Source organism: Vicugna pacos, chromosome 6 (assembly GCF_048564905.1).
Source record: "Vicugna pacos chromosome 6, VicPac4, whole genome shotgun sequence".
In the NCBI taxonomy this organism is placed as follows: Eukaryota; Metazoa; Chordata; class Mammalia; order Artiodactyla; family Camelidae; genus Vicugna; species Vicugna pacos.
In genome coordinates, this window is record NC_132992.1 from 30114189 (window position 1) to 30134549 (window position 20361).

At 32.7% G+C, this 20361-nt stretch overlaps 1 long non-coding RNA gene and 1 pseudogene across 2 annotated transcripts in view; one reads left to right on the forward strand and one right to left on the reverse strand.

Annotated features, from left to right (window-relative positions):
• LOC140696851 (uncharacterized) overlaps window positions 1-20361 on the forward strand; it is a 513284-nt gene that overhangs the window by 160783 nt on the left and 332140 nt on the right. The gene's annotated exons all lie outside the window — the stretch shown is intronic.
• Window positions 5375-6346, reverse strand: LOC102545016 (olfactory receptor 4K14-like; annotated as a pseudogene).

Here is a 20361-nt window from a genome sequence, read left to right on the forward strand (position 1 = left end):
ATTGTGTGATCTAAGCTACCTATCTGTTGGGCTGCAGCCTTCTTGGGAGCTTTTCATTGTGATCAGAAACTGGTGCTGTAGTCACTGAGGGCAAGGAGAGAAGAAAGAGACAGACCATTCTTAATTGCTGGTAGCAGGTTGAATAAGCAAGGAAACTTGCATATGAGGCTTGTCTTGAGTGGCTGTGAGATGAGTAGATTTTAGCACCTGCCTGCCAAATCTTAAACATTTACGTAGAGGCCTTAACTGGGCTCAGGCATGTACAAAGCCCAGATAGTCTCAACACCACATTGCTGTCTCAAGGATGTATCCTTGGCGCAACTTTCAGTGCAGGAAAAGCAAGTGAAACACACATTGCAGTGGCAGGGGAGAGGATGAAAAGCCTTCAACTGTCTGGATCCACAGTGATGGTCACTTCTTCTTGATGACCTTCCTCAACACCATCATGAAGTGGATGCTATCTCACTATTCAGACCATTAACTTGAGCTGAGAAAGGAGCATTATGTCATCAAGAGGAAATGGTACATAAGAGATTAGGCTTAAACAGGTCCAGAGGCATAAAGAAGTTGCATTAGCTTATAACTCAATTCCTTTAACAACTGCTGCTGTCCAGTTGTCTTCTCCCCCTCAATGTACACCTATGGCTACATAGAGAATTCCTTATAACCAGTGGACTGAAAATTTTACATTTGGTCCTGAATCTGCAGTTGGTTTTGTGTGATATGTTGGGAGTAACTAGAAGTGAAAGTTGGCAGCTGTACAGCCCCAGTTTAGTGAAGTATTATGGTTAAATATTAGTTATGGTTAGTACTGTGATTATGGCTATGAAAAACAGTGATGAGGAGAAATTCTCCCATTGGGAAGAAATACATGCGGTTGTCCACTTTGTTTGGCTAGAAGCATGTATATATACTGATTCGTGATAAGTTACTAGTGGTTTGGTTAGATAGTAAGGGATTAGGATAAATAGAATTGGGAGACTGGTGGCAAAGAATTCCTGGGGAAGAATTCTGGAAATAGATCTCTCAGAATGGACACAGATTATGAAAAATATGTCTGATGTGAACTGTCACCATAGGGTATCCACAGCAGAGGAAACTTTAGTATTAAGGTAGACAAATGACACGTTCTGTGCAGGTTAACCTCTTTTTCTAGACACCTTCAGGGCTTGCTCAGTGGGCTTCTGTTCAAAATGACCAGAGCTGGAGATTATGTATTGCTAAACACTGCATTTGATCAAGAAATATATTTTACAGCAAGACAAATATAGCAATGGGCTTGTGACCATGGAATTTACTGATCATAACATATATTGATCACCAGTGAACAACTGGTCTAATAGAATGGTGGAATGGCAAACTGAAGACTTCTTCATGGGTATTTTGGGAGATGAGAACTTCATTCTCTGATTCTGGAATCAAGATGTGGAATTGGTAGTAGATCCTCTCAGTTATAGCTAACAACTCACTCACAAAATGTTTACTCCCTGTCTTCACTGCCTTGAGCTCTGCTGGGTGAGAGGTCTTAGCTCTTAAGGAAGGAATGCTTCCACCAGAGTAGATAATATTTTTATTAAATTGAAAATTAAAACTGAATTCTGGCCATTTGAAACTTGGCTAGAGAATGTGTATGACAGTAAGATTCTAGATTAATATCTGTGAGGATGATTGTAAAATAAGCCAGAGAGATAAGGAGAATTTTCCTTTCTGGTAAATGTCTAAATAATAACCTTACTTAGCATGGCAGTAAGTGACTAAAATGTTTGAGTTGAGAGCATGTAATACTTTAATTTTGTTGTGGCAAATTACATTACAAAATAATATAAGTTACATTTTTCATTCTTATGCCCTTCTACTTTTAGAATATAGAAAATCCATACAAATAGTACTTAACACTCAGATTTAGTTTTAAAGGACAGACAGAAGTAAAAAGATACTCAATATCCTGGGTAGGAAAAAAGATGCTTAAAAAAATACAGTGATGACAGTGCAGAGAATGAATGGGCTTACCCGTGAGGATGAACTGAGGCTACAGCCCAAGATGGAGTTAGCCACGTGGTTGACTCTTAGTCCTTTGGTATGATCTGTGTGCAGGGATGTCCTTGATGATGTTTCTCTTGTTCTCAGTTTACACTTTAAAATCAAATTAACTTGCAAATTATGGTATTTCCAGTATTTTTTAAATTGTTAGGTTGATAGAGGTACTCATGTTATTCTTGGCATAATTTATTTTTTCACTCTCGTAGGATATAATTTTCTATTGTATTGTGTAGTGTCATTTAATAAATGAGTAGTTTTGGAAATCAAATTGATCTTTGACTCCCTAAGAGAAGAAAAAAATGAGATTCTGTTATCTTAAGGAACTTTCTTTTATATTTCTGAGTCTCATTTTCTTATTCATAATTTGGGAAGAATAATAAACTCATATAAAGTAATACTTATAACATAATGACATAGAGCAGGCACTGATGGATAAGTACTTTTTTTTGTTAAAAATTGTTTTAATTTTTTCACTTTTTAAGTTGAAGTATAGCTGGTTTACAAATATTGTATTAATTTCAAGTGTACAGCAGAGTGATGCAGCTTCACTTAGCAAAGTGATTCAGTGTATATATATTTCAGATTATTTTCCACTGTAGATTATTGCAAGATATTCAGTATAATTCCCATTGCTATACAGAAAATCCTTGTTGCTTATCTATTTTATGTATAGTAGTTTTTGTCTGTTAATCCCATCCTCCTCATTTATTCCTCCCCTCATCCCTTTTCCCCTTTGGTAACCATAAGTTTGTTTTCTATGTCTGTGAGTTTGCCTTTGTTTTGCATTTTGGATTCATTTGTATTATTTTTTAGACTCTACACATTAGTTGTAGCATGTAATACTTGTTTTTCTTTGTCTGAGTCACTTAACTTAGCATGATTTTCTCTGCATTCATCCATGTTGCTGAAAATGGCAATATTTCATTCTTTAATATAGCTGAGTAATATTCCATTGTGTGTGTGTATATATATATATACACATGCACACACACACTACATCTTAAACCAGTTGTCTGTTGATAGGCACTTGGGTTGTTTCCATGTCTTGGCTATTGTAAATACTACTACTATGAACGTTTGGTGAGTGTAGCTTTTCTAACTAGAGTTTTCATACTTTCTGGATATATGCCCAGGAGTGGGATTGCTGGATTATATGGTAGCTCTATTTTTAGTTTTTTAACTTCATCATTGTTTTTCATAGTGGGTGCACCAATTTACATTCCCACTAACAATACAGGAAGTTTCCCTTTTCTCCACATCCTTGCCAATGTTTTTCATTTGTGTACTTTTTTATAATAGCCACTCTGACAGGTGTGAGGTGATATCTCAATGTGATTTTGATTTGCATTCCCATGACGATTAGTGATATTGAGCATCTTTTCATGTCCCTGTTGGCCATCTGTATGTCTTTGGAGATATGTCTATTTAGGTCTACTGCCCATTTCTTGATTGGGTTGCTTTTGGTGGGGGGCGGATATTGAGTTCTATGACCTATTTGTATATTCTGGATATTAACCTCTTGTTGTTCACATTATTTGCAAATATTTTCTTCCAGTCTGTAGGTTGTGTTTTCATTTTGTTTATGGTTTCCCTTCAGGTGCAGAAGCCTTTAACTTTAATTAGGTCCCATTAGTTTATTTTTGCTTTAATTTCTTTTGCCTTGGGAGACTGACCTAGGAAAACATTACTACAATTTGTCAAAGAATGTTTTGCCTATATTCTCTTCATAAAACTCATAAAAGGACTTCTATGGTGTCATGTCTAATATTTAGGTGTTTAAACCATGTTTGAGTTTATTTCTGTATATAGTAGGAGAAAGTCTTCTAATTTCATTGATTTACACCTTTGCTAATGCCACTTGAAGAGACTGTCTTTGTCCACTGTATATTCTTCCCTCCTTTGTCACAAATTAATTTACCATAAGGGTATGTCTTTATTTCTGGGATCTTTATTCTGTTCCATTGATCTATATGTCTGTTTTTGGACCAATACCATGCTGCTTTTATTACTGTAGCTTTACAGTATTGTCTGAAGTCTAGAAGGGTTATACCTCTCACTTTGTCCTTTTTCCTCAGGATTGCTTTGGCAATTCTGGGTCTTTTGTGGTTGCATATAAATTTTAAGATTATTTGTTCTAGTAATGTGAAAAATATCATGTGTATTTTGATAGGGATCACAGAAAATCTATAGATTGCTTTGGGTAGTATGGCCATTTTAACAATATTAATTCTTTCAACCCAAGAGCATGAGGTATCTTTCTATTCCTTTGAATCATTTTCAGTTTCCTTTGTAAATGCTTTATAGTTCTCAGTGTACAGGTATTTCACCTCCTTGGTTAAGTTTATTCTCAGGTATTTTATTCTTTGATGTAATTTTAAGTGGATTTTCTTTCTTTCTTTTTCTGATATTTCCTTCTTAGATAGGTACATTAGTTTTATTCTACCTTTTTTTCTATTTTGTTCCTATAGCAAGAGAAATAAAAGTGATATATGTGCCATATTTTTACTTTGGGACTTTTATTGTTGATTCTTATAAATGAATTTTAAACCACTTAATTTATAATTCTAGAAGTAAATTTTATTTGTAATTTGAATTTTTTAGTAATTTGTATTTAATGACAACAGCTTGTTCTTAAATACACCATGATCAATACATAGTATGGTATTTGAATGGAAAATCGGCCTTTATGTATAAATTAAAATGTATTTTTTAAATGTTGATTGTATGTTAACTGCTGTAATAAGTACTATAATTTCAAGAATTAACAAGGTAAGATATAGCTCCAGCCATTAAGGAGTTTACATTTCAAGACTTCGCACAAATGGTTAATTATAATCTAAAGGATAAATATTAGACCTTGAGACCGAGATGACCCACAGAAATATGATTAAGTTTTACATTTTTTCATTTTTATTGAGTTATTGGAAACAAAACAGAGAATAGCCTCAGCTGTTATTCTAACCTCCACTATTGTTCCCTATCTACTGTACCACTGTTATTTCATTCCCTCTTTATTTCTCCCCTACTGCTTTTCATTAGTATTTGGGTAGAGTATTAAGTTAAATAATAATTCAGTTGCCTCTTGAGAAGAGGTTAAATGAAAGGTTTGAGGGAAGGAGTCAGTGTTATAGAGACACTTTCCAAATGGAGTTAGGAGAAAATTCAAGAGAAATTTGTTAAGATGCTGACAATCAGTATGGATGTATTAGTTGGCTGAATGGATTTCAGCTTTCTGATTTAACGTAGTTAAAAGACATAGGAAAATTGATTAGACAATTCCCTCACAAAGAAGAATCGCAGAATTCTCAACCTCTTTTATAAGGTCAGTATATTGTCAATTTGAAATGCTTACCGTGAGGTTTCTGGGCATTACATTATCTCCCTTGGAATGCACGTAGTAGCTTCTGAATCTCCTTATAGCATTTTTAATCTCTCTATTTGTCAGGGTATAAATGGCTGGATTTAGGAGAGGTGTAAAGACAGAGTAAAACACAACAAGAAATTTGTCCACCCCAGGTGATGCTGAGTGGCCACACATAGATGAAGATGCAGGGCCCAAAGAAGAGCACCACCACTGTGATGTGGGCAGTGCAGGTAGAGAGGGCCCTGGACGCACCAGTTTTAGAGCTTTGATGAACAGTGAGAAGAATATATGTGTAGGATATCAGCAATACTATAAAGCAGGTCATAGCTAGAAGCCCAGTGTCAGCATTCATCAATACTCCCAAGTTACAGGAATCTATGCAGGCAAGCTTGATTAGCAGTGATATATCACAGAAGAAGCTGTCAATGTGTCTGGGGCCACAGAAAGGCAATTGCAAAATCACAGCCATTTCACTCATGGCATGCACAAAGCCAGTGGTCCAGGAAGTCGCCATGAGCCCAATGCACTTTTGCAGGTTCATAATGGTCGATAGTGGAGTGGATTGCAGATGGCCACGTAGCAGTCGTAGGCCATTACCACCAATAGCACCATCTCACCTCCTCCAACAAAATGCCCAAAGAGGACCTGGCACATGCAGCCTCCAAAGGAAATAGTCTTGTTCTCCCTGACAAAGTCTGTAATCATCTTAGGGGTGGTAACTGAAGAAAGCCACATGTCAACAAAGGACAGATTAGCCAACAAGAAGTACATGGGGGAATGCAGGTGAGTGTCAATGATGACTAAGACCATGATGGCAATATTTCCAGATACAATGATCAGGTAAAGCATAAAAAATATCAATAGGAGTAAGACCTGCATATCCCAGCAAAGTCCCAGAAGCACAAATTCTGACACTATAGACAGATTTCCTTTATCCATTTTATTCAGTGTGTCCTCTAAAATAACCTACAGAGAAGGATAGACTGTTAGTCTCACAAGTGATGGGAAAGGGCACTTAACTTTTTAAAATTCAGTTGAAATTCTATCTCAATGAAGTTTAAATTTCATTGAAAATTAGCACCTGTATTTGAAAGTGCTAAATTAATTAGCACTTTTTTGTCATGATAAACCTTTCTAGTATTAATTTCCTGTAATTAATTTCGTACCTGTTAAAAATAGAGACATAGAAGATAGCTAATAGCAGAAGCAGAATTTCAGCTGTGCTTGAGTGCAGAAATTGCTAAAAGATGAATGTGTACATTGCTGAGGAACAGTTTATCAATAAGAAATCACACTACTTTTAAAATCAGTTTTGAAGTTGTTAATATTTTATAATATTGGTAGACTATATTACTTGATTAAAATTAATCAATATTTGGGATAACTTGTAGAATAACTGTGGACTTTTAAATTAGTCAAATCTGGTCTGAACTCTATTACTTGTTGACCTTGTGAGCTTGACTTAAATATTTCTGTTTCCATTTCCTCATCTGTATAAAGAGAATACTCAATCTAATAGACTTGTCTTCAAGCCAGAAAATATACAGAAAGTAATGAAAGTTTTCTGGTACTCAGTGCATGTTTAATGAATATTAGATATTTCTTTATTCATTAAAATGTAACTTCAAGCTCTGCAGTTCCCAAAGCTTACTGGCAACAATCTTGGTTAATGACCACACATCTTCTGTAAGTACAATATATGGAATCAATTTTCTTTAAAACACATACTGCTTATATTTTTTCTAAATTAATAAGCAGATGCTTAGCAGCCCTATAGGATGTAGGTGGAAGGAAAATAGCAGACTTGCTTCTTGCTTTCCATGTGCTTAGCACCTTTTTCACCTTTCACATCTGCTTTTATCTAGGAGGGGTTTAATATCTTAAGAAACCTACAAGAAGCAATAGCACATTTTCTTAAAGCACCTTTGGAATCTTGTAACTCTGGGTGAATTTTCACAAAAGGAGGTACTGATAACTTTGGAATTAGGGACATTGAAAAGTTAGAGAAAGACAAATAGAGGGGGTTTTTTTTGATATAGCCACACATTTATCATTTTTTTGATATAGCCACACATTTATCATTCTCGTCTAGATACAATGTCCTTCTATTAATTTTTAAATAAGAATAATCCTAAAACTGTGAGATTACCAACATTTATAATTGTACAAAGAGAAACTTGGAGTTGAGAAAATTTAATAGATTGCCTGAGCTATACACTGGTAAGTTATACAGAGATACTCTACCTTCCTTTCTCTACCCAAAGCTGGCTTCCTTTTTTATCAGGTTATGAGTTTTAATACTATTAAATCCTATTAATCCTACAGTAACTGAGTCTCATATCACTTCTCACTGGATATCATTTTATTTCTATCTCTATGCTAAATTATCTTATTATGCATTACTCTCTCTGATATAAAATACTTTATCTTCTTAAATTGTAAGGCAAGAATCATTTAGCAGGATAGCTGGGAGTTGCTAATTATCAGGTAGTTGTGATACTAATCAAAGAACCATGATCTCCTGAGGTAGACCTGGGAGCATCTCTCAGGCACAGCATTATGGTGGTGTGTACACTGTTGTTAAAGAGACCATAGAAATTCCAGTAGAATAGAATAGGAGCAGAAAACCCATAAATTATCTCTTTAAAGGTTAGAAGCTAAACAAGGCATAATCAACTTCAACCATAGGCATGCATGAAACAGATGCATATAAATATTTAAAAAATTATTTTAAAGAAGAGAGTCACAGAGAATATGAGATAACTTACTATACACAAATTTTCTCTAGGACCAGATAAATTTTACTCTCTCTTCTGATAGATGCTTGAGATAGCATCCACTGTTGGGTAGAGACAGTATCTATGGAAGAAGTTTCCGTCAGCTTGATATATATTCATCACTGGAGGGAATCTCTTGGGTGAAGTTTTCCTATTCTCTGTTTTGGACAGAACAGGAATCATGAAAATAATTTACATTGTACATATCTTGGGGACTTCTTTGTTAAGAGTAATAATTTTTGCATATTCTGAAAATCAGAACAGGGAGACAAGCAAAATCATATGTAAAGCAGCTAAGTATTAAACATCAGTGAAGTTTTAAATTGTTTTTCATTTAACCTGTAAGTACTAAGAAGATGTCTTCTACAGTCTTAATCTCTAACTAGATCTAAATAATCAGATTCAAATAAGGTTTAGTTCCAGTTTCTAGAGCAATCATATCCTAACCAGTGTGATATACAACCACCAAAAGAAAACCCTGCCATGAATGACATGCTGTACTGCACGCCTGATGTTCTATAAACAGACAGGTAATCTTGATTAGCTGACTGATTTCTTTCAACATTATCTATGATTATTTGAGGTCCTGATAGGCAGTGAGTGTCAAATTATTAAAATATCTTTAGATTTAAAAAGAACATTGATGTTAGAGTAAAATACATTTATTTTGGCCTTCTAGATTTTTAAAATAACTTTATTGTGGTGTAATCAACATATAACAAACCACATGTATTTAAAGTGGTCAATGTCCAAACTATATAAATAGCTCATACAACTCAACATCAAAATAAGAAACAACCCAGTTTAAATTTAACAGAAGACCTGAGTAGACATTTCTCCAAACATGACATGCAGATGGCCAATGGGCACATGAAAAGATGCTAATCAGGGAAAAGATGCACACGAAAATTGCTAATCAGGGAAATGCAAATCAAAATCACAATGAGATACTACCTTATACTTGTCCAAGTGGCTATCATCAAAAAGTACACAAATTGCTTGCAGGAATGCAGAAAAAAGGGAACCCTCATACTCTGTTGGTAGGAAAATAAATTGGGGCAGCCACTATGGATAACAGTATGGAGTTTTCGCTAAAAGCTAAAAATAGAATCACCATACGACCCAGCAATTCCACTCCTGGGTATATATCCACAAAAACAGAAACACTAATTTGAAAAGATACACTCACCCCCATATTCAGAGCAGCATTATTTACAGTTGCCAAGATGTGGAAGCAATTTAAGTGTCCATTAACAGATGAGAGTATAATGAAGATAAGTTGTATATATACAATGGAATACTATTCAGCCATAAAAAGAATGAAATGTCACCATTTGCAGCAACATGGATGGACTTGGACTATATTATGCTAAGTGAAATAAACAGAGAAGGACAAATATTGTATGATATCCCTTATATGTGGAATCTAAAAATTTCAACAAATTAATGAAAATAACAAAAAAGAAGCAGACTAACAGATACAGATAACAAACTAGTAGTTAACATTTGAGAGAAGGGAGAAGGGACAATACAAGGATAGAGAATTAAGAGATGCAAGCTATTATGTGTAAAATAAACTACAAAGATATATTGTACAATGTAGGGAATATAGCTAATATTTTATAATTACTATAAATTGAGTATAAGCTTTAAAAATCGTCAGTCACCATATTGTATACCTGTAATTTATGTAATATTTTGCATCAACTATATTTCAATACAAAAAGAAAAAGTGTATGAATTGATAAAATTTGACATATATATTCAAACTTAAAAACACAATTAAGATAGTGAACATATGCATCAGCCTGTAAAAGCTTTTGTGTTCCTTGATAATCCCCCTTTTCCATCCCTCCCTCCCCAGATGACTCCTAATCTGCTTTCTAATACATTAGTTTGCATTTCTAGAGTTTAGTAAAAGTTGAGACATGTAGAATGTACTTTTTGTTGCCTGACTTTTTTTAACCAGCATACTTATTCTGATATTTATCATGTTTTTCTGTGTATCAATAGTGCATTCCTTCCTATTGCTAACTAGTATTCCATTTTATGTATATGCCACAATTTGTTAAATGATTTGTCTGCTGAGGGACTTTTGAGTTGTTTCCAGTTTTTGGCTCTTATAAATAAAGTTATGAACATTTATATACATTTATGTATATGAACATTTATATACATATCTGTATATATGTATGAATATTTGTGAACATTTATATACATATCTATATATATGTATGTATATATGTATGACTTGAATTCTTTAACTTTTATTAGGACTTATTTTATGGCCCAGAATATGGTCTAAGTTAGTAAATGTTCTTTGTGAACTTCAAAAGGATGAATATTCTGATGTTTTTGGTTAAAATGATCTATAAATATCAATTATGTCAAATTGGTTCACAGTGTTTCTCAGCTATATTACATCTCTGATAAATTTTTGTCTACTTGTGTATTCCCATCAATAATGAATGATAGCTCGTATTACTCTGCATACTTTCCAGCTTTTAATATTGTCAATGCTTTGGATTTAAGATTATAATAGATGTGAACTGATCGATCAGTATTTCAATTTAAATTTCCTAATGATGTATAATGTTGAACATCTTTTCATACACTTATTTGCCATCTATCTATTCTTTTTTCCTACAGTATTTTTAATTGAAATATGATCAGTTACAACATGTAAATTTCTGCTGTACAGCATAATGTCCCAGTCATGCATATACATGCATATATTAGTTTTCACATTCTTTTTCATTAAAGGTTATTACAAGATACTGAATATAGTTCCCTGTGCTATACAGAAGAAATTTGCTTTTTCTCTATTTTTATGTATAGTGGTTAATATTTGCAAATCTCAAACTCCCAAATTTATCCCTTCCCACTGTCTTTACCCCGGTAATTGTAAGATTGTTTACTATGTCTGCGAGTTTGCTTCTGCTTTGTAGATAAGTTCATTAGTGTCCTCTTTTTTTTTTCTTTCTTTCCTTTCTTCTTTCTTTCTTTTTCCACATATAAGTGATATCATATGGTATTTTTCTTTCTCTCTGGCTTACTTCACTTAGAATGACGATCTCCAGTTCCATCCATGTTGCTGCAAGTGGCATTATTTTATTCTTTTTTATGACTGAGTAGTATTCCATTGTATAAATATGTAACAGCTTTATCCAGTCATCTGTTGAGGGACATTTAAGTTGCTTCCATGTCTTGACGTTTGTATATAGTGCTGCTATAAACATTGGGGTGCTTGTATCTTTTCAAATTGGAGTTCCCTCCAGATATATGCCCAGGAGTGGGATTACTGGATCGTATGGTAAGTCTATTTTTAGTTTTTTGGGGAATCTACATACTGTTTTCCATAATGGCTGCACCAGACTGCATTCCAACCAGTAGTGTAGGAGAGTTCCCTTTTCTCTCGAACCTCTCTAGCATTTATGGTTTGTGAATTTTGAATGATGGCCATTCTGACTGGTGTGAGTTGATACCTCATTGTAGTTTTGGTTTGCATTTCTCTGATAATTAGTGATATTGAGCATTTTTTTCTTGTGCATATTGGCCATTTATATGTCTTCATTGGAGAATTGCTTGTTTAGGTCTTCTGCCAATTTTTGGATTGGGTTTTTTTTTTATTATTAAGTTATATGAGTTGTTTATATAGTCTGGAAACTAAGCCCTTGTTAGTCACATCATTTGAAAATACTATCTTCCATTCTGTAGGTTGTCATTTTGTTTTGCTTGTGATTTCCTTTGCTGTGCAAAAGCTTATAAGTTTAATTAGGTCCCATTTGTTTATTTTTGCTTTTATTTCTATTGCCTGGGTAGCTGCCCTAGGCAAACATTGCTAAGATTTATGTCAGAGAATGTTTTGCCTATGTTTTCTTGTAGGAGATTTATTGTGTCTTGTCTTATATTTAAGTCTTTAAGCCATTCTAATTTTATTTTTGTGTATAGAGTAAGAGAGTATTCTAACTTCATTGATTTACATGCTGCTGTCCAGTTTTCCCAACACCACTTGCTGAAGAGACTTTTCTCCATTGTATATTCTTGCCTCCTTTGTCAAAGATTAGTCTGTGGGTTTATTTCTGGGCTCTCTATTCTGTTCCATTGATCCATGTGTCTGTTTTTTGCTGATACCACGCTGTTTGATTACTGTTAGCTCTGTAGTATTGTCTGAAGTCTTGGAGAGTTATTCTTCCAGCTTCATTCTTTTTCTTCAGTATTGCTTTGGCAATTATGGGACTTTTCTGATTCCATGTAAATTTTAGAATTATATGTTCTAGTTCTATAAAAAAAAAAGTCCTGGGTAATTTGATACTGATCTCATTAAATCTGTAGATTGCCTTGGGCAGAATGGCCATTTTAAGTATTTTGATTCTTCCAATCCAATTTCGTGGGATATCTTTCCATTTCTTTAAATAATCTTTAATTTCCTTCATCAGTGTTTTGTAGTTCTCCATGTATAAGTCTTTCACCTCCTTGGTCAGATTTATTCCTAGGTATTTTATTGATTTAGATGCAATTTTAAAAGGGATTGTTTGTTTACTTTCTTTTCCTGCTATTTCATTGTTGGTGTAAAGAAATGCAACTAATTTCTGTATGTTAATCTTGTATCCTGCTACCTTGCCAAATTCTCTTATCAGCTCAAAAGTGTGGTGCTTTTAGGGTGTCTATATATGATACCATGTCATCTGCATGTAGAGACAATTTTACCTCTTCTCTTCCAATTTGAATTCCATTTATTTCTTTTTCTTGCCTGATTGCTACGGTTAGAGCTTCCAAGACTATGTTGAATTGAACTGGTGAGGTTAGGCATCCTTTTCTTGTTCCAGATTTTAATGGGAAGGTGTTAAGTTTTTCACCATTGAGTATTATGCTGGCTGTGGATTTGTCATAAATAGCTTTTATTATGTTAAAATATGTCCCATCTATACCCACTTTGGTAGGAGTTTTTATCATAAATTGGTGTTGAACTTTATCAAATGCTTTTTCTGCATCTGTTGAGATGATCATGTGATTTTTGTCCTTTCTTTTGTTGATGTGGTGTATCATACTGATATGCATATGTTGAACCATCCTTGTGTCCCTGGGATGAATCCAACTTGATCATGGTGTATGATCTTTTTTATGTGTTGTTGTATTCTGTTTGCTAATATTTTGTTTCAGAGTTTTGCATCTATGTTCATCAATGGATGAGATTGGCCTGTAATTTTCTTTTTTGGTAGTGTCTTTGGCTTTGGTATCAGGGTGATGGTGGCTTCATAGAATGAGTTTAGGAGTATTCCCTCCTTTTCAGTCTTTGGAAGAGTTTGAGAAGGACCAGCATGAGTTTTTCTTTGTATGTTTGGTAGAATTCTCTAGTGAAGCCATCTGGTCTTGGACTTTTGTTTGTAGGGAAGTTTTTTTGTTGTTGTTGTTTTTTCAGTTGTTAGTTCTGTTTCATTTCTAGTAATTGGTCTTTTCAAGTGGTCTGTTTCTTCTTGATTCACTCTTGGTGGACTGTATGTTTCCATAGATTTGTCAGTTTCTTTCGGGTTGTCCAGTTTGTTTCCAAATAGTTGTTCATTGTATTCTCTTGCGGTTTTTTGTATTTCTGTAGTATTGGTTATAACTTCTTCATTTTCTTTTCTAATTTTGTTTATTTGTGTTCTCTCTCTTGTCTTCTTGGTGAGCTTGGCCAGAGGTTTCTCAATTTTGTTTTCTCTTTTAAAAGATTATCTCTTGATTTAATTGATATTTTTCTATTTTTTTAAATCTCTATTTTATTTATTTCCTCCCTGATCTGTATTTTTTTCTTCCTTATGCTAACTTTAGGTTTTGTTTGGTCTTCTTTTTCTAATTCTTTTTGGTTATAGGTTAGATTGTTTATTTGAGATTTTTCTTGTTTTTTGAGGAAGACCTGTATTGCTGTGAACTTCCCTCTTAGGACATTTTCCTGCATCCCATAGATTTTGTGTGGTTGTGTTTTCATTATCATTCTTCTCAAAGTATTTTTTAATTTCTTTGATTTCATTGTTGACCTGTTGTTTTTTAGCAGCATGTTGTTTAGTCTCTGTGCAGTCGTTTTTTGTTTTTGTTTTTGTTTTTGTTTTTGTTTTTGTTTTTGTTTTTCTTATTTGTCTTTTTATGGTTGATTTGTAGTTTCATGGCATTGTGGTCAGAAAAGATGCTTGAAATAGTGTCTATTCTCTTAAATTTGTTGAGACTTCTTTTAAGCCTGAGTATGTGATCTATGCTAGAAAATGTTCCATGCACACTTGAAAACGATGTATATTTGTTTTTTTTGGGATGTAATGTCCTAAAAATATCAACCAATTCAAACTGTTCTATTGTGCCATTTAGTATCTCCATTGATTTTCTGTCTGGAAGATCTGTCCAATAATGTTAATGGGATGTTGAAATCTCCTACTGTGATTGTGTTCCCATCGATTTCTCTCTTTATGTCTGTTACTGTTTGCTTTATATATTTAAGTGCTCTTATATTGAGTGCAGATATGTTAACGAGTATAATATCATCATGTTGTATTGCTCCTTTAATCATTATATAGTGTCCTTCTTTATCTTTCTTTATGGTCTCTGATTTAAAGTCTTATTTTGTGTGATGTGAATATTGTTACTTTCATTTTCTTGTCCTTTCCATTTGCATGAAATATCTTTTTCAATCCTCCCACTTTTGACCTATATGTGTCCCTCACCCTAAAGTGGGTCTCTTGCATGCAGCATATTGTAGGCTTTTGTTTTATTATCCAATCTGCCACTCTGTGTCTTTTGATTGGAGCATTTAGTCCATTGACATTTGTAGTAATTACTGATAGAGGTATCTTTATTGCCATTTTGAATTTAGTTTTCCACTTGATTTGATATTTCCTCTTTGTTCCTATCTGTTTTTTTCTGTGTGTGTGTGTGTGTGTGGTTTGATAATTTTTTTTAGTAGTTTCTTGGTTCCTTTTAGCTTTTGTGACTCTCTTGTGTATTTTTGATTTTTTGTTACCCTGCTTTTTAAGTATATTAACCCATTTTTATAATTGTTTGCTTTAAACTGATAGTCATATATGTTGGTGCATTATTGTTTATTGCAGTCTCATAATCATCTGTAATTTTGTAATGTTGGTATTTGTTTTTCCTTTTTCATTTCTCTATTTACTTGACTCCTCTCTTTTTCTTGGTGAGACTTGGTAAAGATTCACTAATTTTGTTTATCTTTTCAAAGAAGCAACCATTGTTTTCATTTATCTTTTCTATTATTTTCTTTAGTCTCTATTTCATTTATTTTCATCTGATCTTCATTATTTACTTCTTCTACTAACGTTGGGCTTTGTTCTTTTTCTAGTTCCTTTAGTGTAAGGTTATATTGGTTATCTGAGATTTATTTTTGTTTCTTGAGGTGGCCTGTATAACTATAAACTTCCCTATTAGAACTGCTTTTGCTACATCCCATAGATTATGTTATATTGTGTTGATATTTTCATTTGTCTCAAAGTATTTTTTTATTTTCTATTTGATGTCATCAAACCCCCATTGGTTCTTTAGTAGCATGTTTAGCTTCCATGTGTTTGTGTTTTTCTCAGTTTTCTTATTATAATTTATTTCTAGTTTCATACTGTGGTGGTTAGAAAATATGCTTGATATTATTTCTATCTTCTTCAATTTATTGAGACTTATTTTGTGGCCTAACATGTGACCTAACCTGGAGAATATTCCATGTGTACTTGAAAAGATTGTATATTCTGCTACATTGTGGTGGGATGTTCTGTTTTTATCTATTAAATTCATTTAAGATATACATTTAGAATTGATCACCACTATGTTCAGACTGGAGTATGGTGGGGGATTTGGAAAGATAGGTGAAGGGGATTAAGAGATATAAATTTACAGTTATAAAATAAGTAAGGCAAGGAATTTAATATACAACTTAGGAAATGTAGTCAATGATATTGTAACAACTTTGTATGGTGACAGAAGTTTATTGGACTTATTGTGGTGATCAATTCTTAGTGTATATAAATGTCAAAATCACTATGTTGTACACCTAAAACTAATATGACTCTAATACTATATCAACTGTACTTCAATTAGAAAAAAAGAAAAATATATAAGAAAGAAATGTTGCCAATAATAATTTGATCCACTGGTGTATGTATGTAGAGTAAATGAATAAAGATAGGTATCCCAAATTATGCATAAAAATGTTATGAATTCAAGAAGCATTTATAATTTTAAAAAAGATTAGAAATATATTAATAGAAGAGACATATCTTAATTTTAAAGAAGTATAGTCCATGATGCTATTTTAGAAATAAACATTATAAAATTAGAAAAAAGAAAATACCTTCCCTTCAGCATTGTACTAGTGGTTCTAACCAATGCAATGTGAATAAATGTAAATAAACATCAAATACTTGGTTTGGAAAAGATCAGGAAAAAACTATTTGTTTTCTAAATAAACTCATTAGGACATTGAGAGGAACCTATAGACAGAATAAAAATGAATGGTAGGAAATTTCAACATACTTGCTGAATATAAAGTGAATATACAAAAATCTGCTGTTTTTCTACATCAGTAACGACCTACTAAAAGACACCGTAAAAGAGAATTCATTGTAATAGCAAGAAAATATAATGCCTGATAACAAATCTATTAAAATATCACTAAATATTACAAAATAAAATGTAACTAAGTAAGAAATATACTATGTTAATGGATTAGAATAATCAAAACATGAAGTTATCTTTTCTTCCCAAATTAATCTATAAATTCTATCCAATTTCAGTTGATATCCTAAAATTGTTTTTGAGGAATTTGGCAACTTAGTCTAAAATCATCTGGAAAAGTTAATTGACAAGAACAACTTAGATATAATAATGTAGAATATTTTGAGCTTGTAGATTCACTATGCTAAATTTTAACCATAGTTAAGGTTTTGTATCTTATCTGAGAGAAAAAATGACAGGATTAGAGGCTAAGACAGACCCAAGCATATGCGAATAATTGATATATAGCAAAAATGACATTATAATTAGTAGGGAAAAACTATTCAATAAATGATATTTGGATAACTGTTTATATCAATATAGAATAAATTAGATTCCTGTAAGATATAAATACAGAGTTTCTAGTTGAAGTAAATAACTAAGTGTGAAAAAGAAATTTTAAAAATTATTTTAAAAAGTAAAGTCAATAAAGTATTTTGGGCTATCATTTGTAGAAAATGTACTATATAAGAGACAAAACTCACAAATGTAAGGGGAAAAATTGATAAACTATGTTAAATTTTGTGTATCTATAAACATCACAAAATTTTAATATAATCTACAGGAGTGAAGATATTTCCGGTTTATATAATCCTCTTTTTTTTTAACATAAAAAAGATAACATCCCAAAAGAAAAATCAGCAAAACTATGAACTGGAAAGATGAAAGAAGGGGTCAAATAAATATTCAAATTAATGCCCAAATTCATTATTAACCAAGAAAATGCAATAAGTATTTTAAAATTAATATTTAAAATTTTTATTTAAAGTAAAAATATTTTATACCCATCTAAATGGAAAAAAAGCACAACAGTTTTCAAAATCCTGTATTGAAAAAGTCAGGGAGAAATTAGGACCCTTCATAGGGTATAAATATCTATAACTTTAAAAGAACTTTAGTAATTTCTAGTAAAGTTAGGAAGTTTATTATAGTTTACAACTCAGCACTTTCAGTTTTAGGTAAATACCCTAGAGAAATTATCACATGCACACAAAGAAGCATATATATGTATACTCAATTGAGACATTATTTATAACAGTAAATGATTAGGTAATTCTAAATTTTCCCCAAGAGGTGAGATAAATAAATTTTGGAATATCCATGAAATAATAGACACTGTAGCCGTTAAAATGAATGAACTAAATTCAAGAAGTGGTGTGAAAAAGTTATATATCCACAGATAAAAGTTGATGTTACATCCTTTTACACTGTATATAAAAATTAACTCAAAATGAATTAAATTCCTAAGTGTAAGAAGTGACACTACAAAACTTGTAGAAGAAAACAGGTAAAAACTTTCAATATGTTGATTTTGGCTTTTATTGGTCAGATATGACACCAAAAGCACAGGCAGCAAATGCAAAAATAAGACAAAGGGGACTATATCAATGTTAAAAACTTCTGTGTAGCAAAGGAAACAATCAACAGAGTGAAAAGGCAACCTACAGAATGAAAGAAAATATTTGCAAATCATATATTTTATAAGGAGTTAACATCAGAATATAGTAAAAGAAAAACTCTTGCAACTTAAAATACAAAACCAAATAACCCAGTGAAAAATGGGTTAAGGACTTTAATAGATATTTATTCAAAGACAATATAGAAATAGCCAGCAAGCATGTGAAAATATGTTCAGCACTACAAATCATCAGAGAAATGCAAATCGAAATCACAATGAGACATTACCTTATACCTGTTAGGATGGCCTCTGTCAAAATAAAATCCAGAAAACAACAAGCACTGGTGAGGATGTGAAGAGGTGGAGAAATTGGAGCCCTTTGCACTGTTAATGAGAACGTAAAATGGTGGTGCAGCTGTTCTGGAAAACAGTATGGAGTTGCCTCAAGAATTTAAAAAATTGAATTACCATATGATGCAAGTAGTTGACTTCTGAGTATATAAACAAACGAAGTGAACGTAGGATATTGAAGGGTTATTTGTACACTCGTGTTCATTGTGGCACTACTCACAATAGTCAAGAGGTGGAAACAACCTAAATGTCCATTTATGGACGACTGGATAAAGAAAATGTGGCATATACATACAATGAAATTGTATTCAACCTTAAAAAGAAGGAAATCCTGTCATATGCTACAACATGGTTGAATTTTGAGAAGATTATGCTAAGTGAAATAAACCAGTCACAACAAGATAAATACTACATGATCCACTTATATATGGTATCTAAAGTAGTCAAACCCTTAGCAACAGAAGGTAGACTGGTAGTTGCCAAGGACTAGGGGGAAGTGAAAAGAGCACTTGTACAATGAGTACAGAGGTTCAGTTTTGCAAGATGAAAAAGTTCTAGAGATCTGTTGCACAACAAAGTACATATAGTTAACCCTATTGTACACTTAAAAATTATTAAGATGTTATTCTTTACCACATTAAAAAAGAGTGAACTAGAGCAGCATGTATTTAGACAGATAAATCTTTAAAACATTAAATTGAGTGAAAAAATAAATTTTAGAATAGTAGCATTTATATAGATTTCATTTATATCACATTAAAACTGTGCAAAATGCATTATGCACAATATGTGAAAAGTGAGAAAAATAATTTAAAAATATACAAAGGAATAATATGTAGTTGAAGATAGTGATTGTCTTTGATATGATAAAATAACTGGACATGGAGTGTTGCTTAGGGGTCTTTACTGTTTCTAAAAATCCGCTGTTTTAGTAAAAGGGATGGAAATGACAATAAATGTTAAACATTTTCAAAACCAAATGTTATGTCAGTGTCTACATTAAACTCTATGATTGAAATAGTTCATCAGAAAAACAAATATGTTCAGTGATCCCCAGGGACCCAGTGTCTATCCTCAGAGCATTTTTAAAAATAAAAATTAAGTCTAAAATACATCACACACATATGGCTAGGAATGTATTTTTAAATCACCCTTTAGCCTATAGTTAGTATATTACATATACTGTTTAAAAGGCAATGGAGGAAAAAATATTGGGTAGAAGCCTAAAAAAGGATCACTGAGTGTTTAGGGAAAAGCAGAACATTTGAATTTGATACCAGAGAGGTCATAGAATGTCTTTTTATTCTAACGCCCACGGATCATAGACCAAACTTTATAACTTAGCACACATTATGCAACATAAGTAGGTTGAATACTTTCTGTTTTGTTGTAAAGTGAATGACTGAATATATAGGGGTTTCTTCATTTATTCCTTGTTCCACATGGATTGACACAATATTAATGTTCTTACTTGATTCTTGATATATGAGAACACCTACAAGTACAAGCATGAATGATGGAGTAAGGTAAAATGAGCTGTGTGTAACTTATGTCAGGTGGAATTTCTGTTTTCCTAAGACAGAAAGAAATACGTGCTTCTGTCCAGCAGATGACAGTTGCTATTTGAATCTATCTACTCATAAAAGCTAGCTTGTTTGCCTTGTTTAAAAAGTAATAATTCT